Below are 9,900 nucleotides of genomic sequence, written 5' to 3' on the forward strand. Positions count from 1 at the left end.
TCAGCAGTGGTTCGTAAGAGTAATACTAGAACACCTACACTATCTGAGTAAATTAAAGTTGAACCTAGTATTGCTATGGTTAAAGATCTCTTGGGCGATAATATTGATGGGCATGTTATTTACTTCTGTGATGAAGCTGCTAGAATTGCTAGACCTGACACTAAGAATAAACATAGACCTATTGTAGGCATGCTTGTTATTTCTGTTATAATAGGAGATCATTGCTATCATGGCTCATGTGATATGGGTGCTAGTGCAAGTGCAATACCTCATTCCTTATACAAAGAAATTATGCATGATATTGCACGTGCTGAGATAGAGGAAATTGATGTTACAATTAAGCTTGCCAATAGAGACACTATTTCACCAGTTGGGATTGTTAGAGATGTTGAAGTTTTGTGTGGGAAGGTTAAATATCCTGCTGATTTTCTTGTTCTTGGTTCCCCACAAGGTAACTTTTGTCCCATTATATTTGGTAGACCCTTCTTGAATACTGTTAATGCTAGGATAGATTGCAAAAAGGATGTTGTTACTATTGGATTGGGGGATATGTCTCAAGAGTTTAATTTTGCTAAATTTTGTAGACAACCCCATGATGAAGAATTGCCTAGTAAAGATGAAATTATTGGTCTTGCTTCTATTGCCGTGCCTCCTAATGATCCTTTAGAACAATATTTGCTCGACCATGAAAATGATATGTTTATGAATCAAAGAAGGGAAATAGATGAAGTGTTCTTTAAGCAAGGACCTATTTTGAAACACAACTTTCCTGTTGAAATTCTAGGGGATCCTCCTCCAGCCAAGGGTGATCCCGTGTTTGAGCTTAAACCATTACCTGATACTCTTAAATATGCTTTTCTTGATGAAAATAAGATATATCCTATTATTACTAGTGCTAACCTTTCAGAGCAGGAAGAAGAGAAATTATTGAAAACTCTGAAGAAGCACTGTGCTGCTATTGGATATACTCTTGATGATCTTAAGGGCATTAGTCCCACTCTATGCCAGCATAAAATAAGATTGGAGAAAGACTCTAAACCGGTTGTTGATCACCAATGACGGTTAAATCCTAAGATGAAAGAAGTGGTAAGAAATGAAATACTAAAGCTTCTGGAGGCAGGTATAATTTATCCCGTTGCTGATAGTCAGTGGGTAAGTCATGTCCATTGTGTCCCTAAGAAGGGATGTATTACTGTTGTTCCTAATGATAAAGATGAATTGATCCCACAAAGAATTGTTACATGTTATAGAATGGTAATTGACTTCCGCAAATTAAATAAAGCCACTAAAAAGGATCATTACCCTTTACCTTTTATTGATCAAATGCTAGAAATATTATCCAAACATACACATTTTTCTTTCTAGATGGTTATTCTGGTTTCCCTCAAATACCTGTGTCAAAAGAGGATCAAGAAAAGACAACTTTTACTTGCCCTTTCAGTACCTTTGCTTATAGACGTATGCCTTTTGGTTTATGCAATGCACCTGCTACCTTTCAAAGATGTATGACTGCTATATTCTCTGACTTTTGTGAAAAGATTGTTGTGGTTTTCATGGATGATTTCTCCGTTTATGGAACTTCTTTTTATGATTGCTTAAGCAACCTTGATCGAGTTTTGCAGAGATGTGAAGAAACTAATCTTGTCTTGACTTGGGAGAAGTGCCACTTTATGGTTAATGAAGGTATTGTCTTGGGGCATAAAATTTCTGAAAGAGGTATTGAAGTTGATAAAGCTAAAGTTGATGCTATTGAAAAGATGCAGTGTCCTAAGGATAATAAAGGTACAAGAAGTTTCCTTGGTCATGCCAGTTTTTATAGGAGGTTCATTAAAGACTTCTCAAAAATTTCCAGGCCTCTGACTAATCTCTTACAAAGAGATGTTCCTTTTGTCTTTGATGATGATTCGGTAGAAGCATTTGAAATACTTAAGAAAGCCTTGATTTCTGCACCCATTGTTCAGCCTCCTAATTGGAATTTACCATTTGAAATTATGTGTGATGCTAGTGATTATGCTATAGGTGCTGTTCTAGGACAAAGAGTTGATAAGAAATTAAATGTTATCCAATATTCTAGTAACACTCTAGACAGTGCCCAAAGAAATTATGCTACTACTGAAAAAGAATTTTTAGCAGTTGTATTTGCTTGTGATAAGTTTAGACCTTATATTGTTGATTCTAAAGTAACTGTTCACACTGATCATGCTGCTATTAAATATCTTATGAAAAGGAAAGATGCCAAACCTAGACTTATTAGATGGGTTCTCTTTCTATAAGAATTTGATTTGCATATTATTGATAGAAAGGGAGCTGAGAACCCCGTTGCAGACAACTTGTCTAGGTTAGAGAATGTTCTTGATGACCCACTACCTTTTGATGATAGCTTTCCTGATAACAATTAGCTATCATAAATGCTTCTCATACTGCTCCATGGTATGCTGATTATGCTAATTACATTGTTGCTAAATTTATACCACCTAGTTTCACATACCAGCAAAAGAAAAAGTTTTTCTATGATTTAAGACATTACTTCCAGGATGACCCACACCTTTATAGAGAAGGATTAGATGGTGTTACTAGACGTTGTGTACCTGAGCATGAACAGGAACAGATCCTACACAAGTGTCACTCCGAGGCTTATGGAGGACACCACGCTGGAGATAGAACTGCGCATAAGGTATTGCAATCCGGTTTTTATTGGCCTACTCTTTTTAAAGATGCTCGTGAGTTTGTCTTGTCTTGTGATGAATGTCAAAGAATTGGTAATATTAGTAGACGTCAAGAAATGCCTATGAATTATTCACTTGTTATTGAACCATTTGATGTTTGGGGCTTTGATTATATGGGACCGTTTCCTTCCTCTAATGGGTATACACATATTTTAGTTGTTGTTGATTACGTTACTAAGTGGGTAGAAGCTATTCCAACTAGTAGTGCTGATCATAACACCTCTATTAAGATGCTTAAAGAAGTTATTTTTCTCATGTTTGGAGTCCCTAGATACTTAATGACAAATGGTGGTTCACATTTTATTCATGGTGCTTTTTGTAAGATGCTTGCTAAGTATGATGTTAATCGTAGAATTGCATCTCCGTATCACCCGCAGTCTAGTGGTCAAGTAGAACTGAGTAATAGAGAGCTTAAATTAATTTTGCAAAAGACTGTTAATAGATCTAGAAAGAATTGGTCCAAGAAACTTGATGATGCATTATGGGCCTATAGAACTGCATATAAAAATCCTATGGGTATGTCTCCGTATAAAATGGTTTATGGAAAAGCATGTCACTTACCTCTCAAACTAGAACATAAGGCATATTGGGCCATTAAAGAGCTCAACTATGATTTCAAACTTGCCGGTGAGAAGAGGCTTTTTGACATTAGCTCACTTGATGAATGGAGAACCCAGGCTTATGAAAATGCCAAACTGTTTAAAGAAAAGGTTAAAAGATGGCATGACAAAAGGATACAAAAGCGTGAGTTTAATGTAGGTGATTATGTTTTGCTATACAACTCTCGTTTAAGATTTTTGCAGGCAAACTCCTCTCTAAATGGGAAGGTCCTTACGTTATCGAGGAGGTATATCGTTCTGGTGCTATAAAAATCAACAACTTCGACGACACAAATCCAAGGGTGGTGAATGGTCAAAGAATCAAACATTATATCTCAGGTAATCCTATAAATGTTGAAACTAATGTTATTGAAACCATAACCCCGAAGGAATATATAAGGGACACCTTCCAGAACGTTTCAGCCTCCGAAAAGGAATAGGTATGTGGTACGGTAAGTAAACCAACTCCAAAACAATTCTAATAGCAATTTTTCTCCGTTTTGGAATATTTAAGAAAATAGGAAAATAAGAAGCAGTCCGGAAAGGACACGAGGCATCCACGAGGGTGGAGGGCTCGCCCCTGCCTCGTGGGCACCTCGTGCGCTCTCCAGACTCCGTTTTTTGTGCGATACTTCTTTTGGTCGGTAAAAATCCATCATATAATCTCCCGAAGGTTTTGACCACCGTACCATGCAAATATCCTTTGTTTTTGTTTCAAGATGTTTTTCTGACAGATCTAGATCACCATGACGTCTCCAAGTGCCCCCACGGACAAGTTCTTCAAGAAGGTCATCAACCCCTACCTCGCAGAAGTGCTACAACATCCTCAAACCATTGAGATGCGTGAGGGGTTGCTGCACATCCGCGATGTTGAGGGACCAAGGAGGACCGGAAGTGTGGAGACAAGGCTTGAGGAAATGGAGCAACAAGTTTTCAAGTGCTAGGAGATGGTGGAACATGGACTCGACGCCAATCATATAATGACCACGGAGTTCACCAACAGCCACAAGCTAGATGCCAAGAACATTGGGGAGGCCATCTTCAAGCTTCACGAGAAAATTGAGCGCCTCCAAGCCCAGATCTATGACCTACAAAACCAAAACTATGAGTATGAATATAGATTCAAGAGGATGAGTTTGGCTGCAGATTTGAGGATCCTGGAGACTCGATCATCCTTTTATGATGGTGAGCCTATGCCTTGGAAGATGCACGACGAGCCTACATCATCAACAAATCCACCATCACCACCCCTGAGGAAAGAGATATAAACACATGGGTATCGGCACTCCCCTTGGCAACTACCAAGCTTGGGGGAGTGCCCCGGTATCGTATCACCATCACACTTTTATCTTTACCATTTTTCTTAGTTCGATCCTTTTGGTTATATCTTGATCTAGTTGAATAAAGTTTTAGTATGATTTAGTTTTGAGTTTTGCTTTATGATCCTTCTATGTAATTGAGTACGTGAGCTATATTTATAATAAAGATTAGTGTTGAGTCAAGGGCTTGGTTATCTTTCTATGATCTTGAGGGAATAAAAATAAAAGAGAAGAGAAAGAATAAAAAGAAATAAAGAGATCATATGGATCTTATGGAGAGTAATGACTTCACATATAAAAAGTATGATGAATAAAAGTTGTTGAGAGTTGACAAACATAGTTTTGGTCATCGTTGCAATTAATAGGAAGTAATAAAGAAAGAGAGGTTTTCACATATAAATATACTATCTTGGACATCTTTTATGATTGTGAGCACTCATTAAAATATGACATGCTAAAAAGTTGAGGTTGGACAAGGAATACAACATAATGGGTTATGTTTTCTTACATCCGAAATAAATTATATTGTCATGGATCATCCAACATGTTGAGCTTTCCTTCCCCCCTCATGCTAGCCAAATTCTTTGCACCAAGTAGAGATACTACTTGTGCTTCCAAATATCCTTAAACCCAGCTTTGCCATGAGAGTCCACCATATCTACCTATGGATTGAGTAAGATCCTTCAAGTAAGTTGTCATTGTTGCAAGCAATAAAAATTGCTCTCTAAATATATATGATTTATTAGTGTGGAGAAAATAAGCTTTATACGATCTTGTGGTGTAGCGACCCGACCTCAAACTGTCAAGTCTCTGTGCTTCAGTGTCATCCCTGGATCGGTAATGCTGACACACACAGTACTCGAAGGATTTATAACAGAGTAGCAATCACACACTTATTACATCAAATGTCTCAAAAGAGAACTTATTACAATAAATATGGCTTAAGGCCATACGATAACAGCGGAAGGCTTGGAAGATAAAGTGAGTCCATCAACTCCAAAAGCATAGCTGAGCTGCACGGAAACGACCTAACAAACCTTACCCCTCGTCTGAAAAGTCTGCAACATAATACGTTGCAGCCTGAAAACGGGCCAGCACATGGAATATGCTGGCAAACTAACACAGTAGAGCAAGAACAGAATAATGCTATCACTACATGCATATTTGGCTGGTGGAAAGCTCTATGGTTATAGTTTTTTGCGAAAAGCCAATTTGTCCCTACAACAAAGGAATAGATTTTACTTAACTATCATGGTAGTTGAAACATCATTGAGAAGGTTCCTCCAACTCAATCCCAATTAAAGTGGTTAACAACCCAACAATATTATTTAATAGTGATGAGGCACTTATGATACTCCAAGTAATAGATACTCAAGATGTGCATAACCGGGGACACGACTAACCATGATTAGTTTATACACTATGCAGAGTTTTGCACACTTTTCCCCACAAGACTCGATCTCCTCCGTTGGATTTCTCGCACTTCATGGTGTTTGAGAAACGTATGACCGAGACACAATCTTTCAGAAGCATTAAACCCTTACTCCGGGCAGACCATACCAACCTACATCCCTCTACCTACTGATCCACCTCTTCGGGAGCTTCACGCAACTTACTCAACTATGCTAGAGCCCATAATAGCTTGTGGCTGCACACGGAAGTTTCTAGCATGAAAATATCTCAGTTCCCTTTGCCTGGGTGGCGGACCATAGGATTATCACACGGGTACTCCGGGATATCCTATGATAACACTGGATTCCCAGGTGCCCAACAAACAATCCACCCAGATGTGTATTCAAGTTGCCACCTTAAGTTGAACCCTTAATTAACAATCTCACATCTGCCATGGATTTCAGTCACCCAAACCATGTCTACGAGCATAGCATAGCAATATAAGCAATACGTAGAAGTAACTCCCCGGGTTTGAATATAACAGGGCAATAGGTTCTACCTCATCAACTACTTCCCAACCCACATGTTAATCACATCCTAACCATGCAATGTTTGAGGATTGGAACTAATGCATAAAAATTGGGTGATAAAGGGGTATGATCAAAGTGTTACTTGCCTTGCTGATGATCCGCAAAACCTAGGGACTCGTAGTAGCACGCTTCACACTCTGGGTGTTCTATCGCAAACGAACAATAGCATACATAAGCAATCAAGCAAAGAAACACGGGTAAATCTCAAATAAGAAGATCTAACCAGAAAGTTCAACTTAAGAACTCCGGTTTGCGAAAAGAATCAAATCAAACGGAGCAACCAAACTCAAACTGTGAAAGAAAAAAGATCCGTTTACTAATCTAGACTAAAGTCAAATTTTACAGTACCAAAATCATGTTCAAGTTGATTAAACGGAAAGAGGGTTTCGAGACGAAGATCTAGGCGCTTGAATCGCCTGATTCCGATAAACGAGCGAAAAGATAAACTGAAACAAAAACCGGATCAGAAAGCGCGATTGAAAATAATTGCGGAAAATCCGAGAAAAAGAAAACTGACGAACAGGCTAACGAACGAACGTTCGTTGTCTGTAACTAATGAGCGAAAGCCATTCGTTAAAACAAATGTACGGACAAACGTCCGCAAAGTAACTAAACCGAGAAAAACTGGCGAAATGATCTAAAAAACGAACTAGGGTTTCTAAAAAAACCGGACCGGTTTTTCTTAAAAAAAATCGAACGACACTTGTACCTCCAGCGAGGTCCGGCAAGAGGGTTTCGAGACAAAGATCTAGGCGTTTCGAGACAAAGTTGCCGCCTTCTCCTGACATAACATGTCTAAGGAATCCAACTTCCTTCAACCAAAACTCAGATTTGCTGAACTTGGCATACAACTGGTGTTCCCTGAGTTTCTCGAGAACTAAACGCAAATGCTCTTCGTGCTCTTCCTCATTCTTCGAGTATACCATTATATCATCAATGAACAACACAACAAACTTCTCCAAATATTCCATGAACACCTTGTTCATCTTGCTCATGAAATAGGCAGGGGCATTAGTCAATCCAAACGACATGACCGTATATTCATACAACCCGTATCGTGTGGTGAATGATGTCTTTGGTATGTCCTTCTCTCGTATATTGAGCTGGTGATATCTAGATCGCAGATTGATCTTTGAAAACACCTTGCCTCCTTGCAGCTGGTCAAACAAATCATTGATCATCGGCAGTGGGTATTTGTTCTTGATCGTCACCTCATTTAACACACGATAATCAACAACCATTCTTAGATACTTATCCTTCTTCTCGACCAAAAGCACTGGGGCTCCCCATGGTGATGAGCTCCGTCGAATGTAACCCTTCTCCAATAACTCCTTGATCTGTTTCTTAATCTCCTCCAGATCATTTGCAGGCATCCGATATGGTCGCTTCGATATAGGCCCGGTGCCTGGCAATAGCTCTATCAAAAACTCGATGTCTCGATCTGGTGGCATGCCTGGTAACTCCTCTGGAAAAACATCCGGGTAATCCTTGACTACAGGCACTTCCTCCTAAACAATTCCCGTGAGGGTATTCACTTGGCTACTCCTTGGCGCATGCCTAGATACATACTTGATCCTTTTTCCCTCAGGGGTGGTGAGACAAATTGACTTACTAACATAGTCAATGCTTCCTCCGTACTTTAACATCCAGTCCAAGCCTAATATCACATCCAATCCTTGTGACTCCAAGATTATTAGGTTGGACGAAAAAACATGGCTACCAATGGTTAAGGGTATCTGGTCGCACCATCGACTAGCCATATACTCTGCTCCAGGTGAACTTACTAACAGATGGGTCCTAAGGGTTTGGGTTGGTAGTTTAAACTTATCCAGGAATTCCCTTGATATGTATGAATGCGATGCACCAATATCAAAAAGAAAAAGGGCGGTAAAAGACTTAACCAAAAACTTACCAATAACTGCGTCTGGCTGCTCTTCAACCTCCTCCATGTTGACGTGGTTCACTTGTCCTTTGTTGAATGGATTGGACTTCTTTCCAGCGCTCCCATTGCCGTTTCCATTCTTCGCTTCAGGGCACTCTGTGGCATAGTGTCCAGTCTTCCCGCACTTGAAACAAGTAACGTGGCTTAGGTCTCTCTTGGTGGGTGTGGCTGGATTGGAACGGTTCTGATTGTTGCTTGCTCCATTCCCATTCCCATTCCTTGGGCTAGTATGATTATGGTTACTTCCTCCACTGTGGGTGTGGCCTCCATGGTTATGAACAAGTCCTCCCATGTTCGGGGTTAGGCGAGGCTTCTGCCGAGCTCCTGAATTATACCTTCCTTGTCCATACTTCCTCTTACGGCTCTCAATCTGCTGCTGCTTCCCTTCAATCATAAGAGCCTTATCTACCAACTCCTGGTAGTTGTTAAATGTTGCCACCATCAACTGCATGCTCATCTCATCATTCAGCCCTTCCATAAACTTCTCCTGCTTTGCGGCATCTGTGGCCAGATCGTCAATGGCATAGCGAGATAACTTGCTAAACTCATCCGCGTACTGAGCCACAGTACGGTTCCCCTGGCGTAAGTTGCGAAACTCACACTTCTTCATACTCATAGCTCCAGTTGAGACATGGGCCATACGGAAAGCTTGCTGAAACTGATCCCATGTAACAGTGGCTATAGGGTAGGTGACAGTGTAATTCTCCCACCATGAGGCTGCTGGTCCATCCAACTGATGTGCGGCAAAACGCACCTTCTCAGCATCTGTACATCCTGCAGTGGTTAACTCCCTTCCAATCCTACGGAGCCAATCGTCTACCACTATTGGCTCGGTGCTACTGGAAAACACCGGCGGCTGCAACCTCAGAAAACGGGATAAGTTATCAACTGGTGGTGGTGGCGGTGGATTGTTGTTATTGTTGTTGTTGCCTTAGTTCTGAACTACCAACTGCATCAAGGTATTCTGCTACTGGATCAACTGAGTGAGCTCTGGTGGGAAAGTGAATCTGGGGTCACGTCTCGGAGGCATCTGATGGGTTTAGAGGGGAGAGATTAGAATAGAATGAGGTCTAATGAGAAAACACTACCCATATACACATGAGACAAACACAACCATTTCACTCAATCAAGCAAGCAAGGGCATACAATCGATCTAACTATCATTACAAAAGTGCTCGGACTATACTATATACATGGTGGAATACTACTACTGATGTGGTGGTCTACTAAAAATATTCCTCGGTTGAAGACTCCATGATGTCTGCTCCCGCTTCGTGTTCATAGTCATCATCGCTATCGCCGGGGTCCGTGTCGGTGTCGTCGATGATGATG

The sequence above is a fragment of the Triticum urartu genome, chromosome 7 (genome assembly GCF_003073215.2).
Source record: "Triticum urartu cultivar G1812 chromosome 7, Tu2.1, whole genome shotgun sequence".
Lineage (NCBI taxonomy): Eukaryota > Viridiplantae > Streptophyta > Magnoliopsida > Poales > Poaceae > Triticum > Triticum urartu.